A 2,963-nucleotide genomic window follows, 5' to 3' on the forward strand; every position below is an offset into this window, starting at 1 on the left:
CATTTCTCCCTTTTCCTGTGTTCCCTCATGCAGACCTTGTCACATATACCTCCAAATCCTATTTCAAATCTCAGACTTCTCTGCTACACCAGCCTGGCATGAACCACTGCAGTGACCTTGTTTTTGTCTCACTTTATCACAGTCTGAGAGTGACCTAGTTGGGTATAGACATGCCAAGAGATTGTTTACATCCAACAGGAGAATAAAATGACCTGGCTGTGAGTGTGGGACAAACTTGTACTAACATTGATGTCTAGCTGTGAGTGTCAAATCAGTGCTGGATGTCAGGGGCTACTTTGTCCCTTTCTCCTTGCCCCACTGCCTTCTAGGGTGTGTATGAATTCATTGACGACTATGCCAGTCCTCATTCTACACAATCTTCTAAACCCACTTTTCCTTGTGGATTATTTTTATCACTCATTATGTATTAGTGTTCTATTATATCATATTTAAGTGTTTCTAAGCCTCCTTGAATTTTTTTCTAGAGAAGAAAAATGAATTTGTGTTTGAATGAATGAAAACAATGAATATTTAAAAATGGAAAATTAGTCCTGCTACCTAGTTAATGTTGACCACTCCAAAACTGAGCTCATTTTGTGTGGATATCCAATGTTTTACTTGCACAGGGCTGTAAGCAGGCCTGCTTTACACAACTCATGCAGTTTACTGGGAAGAGTTCTCAAACCCTCACCCCCTACTGATATCCTCTGTAAGTCGGTTGTGTGTAACATAAAGTACACCACAAAATATACCACACATACACACACACACACACCCTTCTTATCAGACTTAAACTTCGACACAACAATGCTTATCCTTACTAATTATGATGTACTCCAACATTTTCTATTCTGTTCTATTTTATTTAAAAACTAGCGACCGATTTTCTAAGCTGAGTTCATAACCTCCTATTGGATCTTAACCTGCAGTTTGAAAAACTAACTTGTCACTAGGGCATTCCTTTGCACAAAACAAAATATTTAGGGACACTTCATTGAATTACTTTTGATGTTGCTGCTATTTTGTAAAACCATGGAGGGTGTTCTATAATGATCATTTAACAATCCTTCTTGGCTAAATGATGGCGATCACGTTGGACAGCATAGAACACAGCAAATTATTTGCCGAGAAAAATCCTGGCCCTGTCTCTTATTACATACTTGGCCCTCCCATGAAGAGAGAACCTATGCAGGGAATGGGCCTCATTATGCACCAAGCCTCTCATAACTGAATTTTATATACTTCTTTGTTTTTTATTTATTTTTTATTCTTTGGGATTCATTGAGGGTACAAAGAATTAGGTAACACTGATTGCATTTGTTAGGTAAAGTCCCCCTTATAACTGTGTCCTGCCCCCAAGAGGTGTGCCATACACCGTGACCTCCCATCCCACCCCCGTCCCACCTCCCCCTCCCCACTTGCTCATTCCTCTACTCATAACTGAATTTTAAACTAACTCCAGATTTAAATGATTAAAACAGAAGAAAAAAATCATTAACACAGAAGGACTTCATTCCAGTACCTTTCAAGAACAATTGCCTTTCTTCTATTTTATCAAAAACTTACCTATAAGAAATAACTACAAAGGAATGATGTTTAGAGACACAGATGTAAGTATTAAGCCTCCATCTTTCTTTGCTTTCTTTTTTTTTTTTCCCCATTTCTACCCTCATCACTGTCAATATCCTGCTTTATTATGGCTTTCTGGGTTTGTTTTTTTTGTTTTGTGTTGTTTTCTTTTTTGAGGCAGAGTCTTATCTTACTTCGTCACCCTGGGTAGAGTGCCTGGCATCATAGCTCACAGCAACCTCAGACTCATGGGCTCATGTGATTCTCTTTCCTCAGCCTCTCAAGCAGCTGGGACTATGCCTTCTGATTCTTTCACTTGCCAGAAAGAAATAAAAATCCAAATTTACTCAGAGTCAGTGGGATTCTAAATGGAAATTTTAAAACTTACGATGAAAGGCAGGCTTCAACTTGACTTTGAATGTCAAAAGTCAAAGAAGTTTATTCTTTAATGACTGACTAGAGACCAAAAAAACAGAGTAGCAAGACTAGGCTGAATACTTGAGGATGGGCAGCCTGGGCTATAGGAAGATGGTGATGGAGATTAACAAAGAAAGGGACATCACAAGACCGGAGGCACCTGACCAGAAGGGACACCTTGGCAAAAGTGGAGTAGCACCAGGGGGCTGCCCCGCCCTGCAGAGGCCACCCTGTCCTTCACAGTGGCAGAGAGTTGAGCTACTACCCTTAACTGTCCATTGCCATTCACCTGAGGAAAGCATCTCAATTTTTGCCAATTATTCTCACAACCTTAGTTTTTTTAGCTGCTGTGAAGGAGCAGGGACCTCTTTAAAAGGATTCAAATTATGAAACATGCCACACCATGGATGAACCTATAACATCATGCTAAGTCAAATAACCCAGTTGCAAAAGGAGAAATATTGTCTGAGTCTGTTTCTGTGATGTTTCTAGAATAGTGAAATTCATAGAGACAGAAACTAAAATAGGGGATATGAGGGACTTGGGGGGAGGGTGGAATAGAGAGTGTGTAATGAGTCTGGAATTTTATGTCAGAAGATGAACTAGTTGTGGAGATGGATAGGGATGATGGCTGCATAAGGATGCAGATGTCCTTAATGCCATGAATTGTACACTGTAAAATCAATTGTCAAAAAGATACAAAGTAAATTCAAATAACTAATAATTATTTTATGTTTTTTATTCTTTTAAATCTTATATCCTGGGGATCTCTCCCTGGTTTTCTCCCCCACTTAGGGTTCTGCTTTTTGCACACACAGTGCTGAGACCTTCTCCATTGCTATGCTCTAACAGTGTAGTGGTGGACGAGATGGATAGTATAGTAATGGACCTGTGCTGTTACCTTATGGTCGGGTGCTCTGGGTTAAAACTTGGGGGATAGTTCTCATTTCTCCCTTTTCCTATGTTCCCTCATGCAG

This window comes from Otolemur garnettii, unplaced genomic scaffold, assembly GCF_000181295.1.
Source record: "Otolemur garnettii isolate 467f Iridium unplaced genomic scaffold, OtoGar3 scaffold00032, whole genome shotgun sequence".
NCBI lineage: Eukaryota > Metazoa > Chordata > Mammalia > Primates > Galagidae > Otolemur > Otolemur garnettii.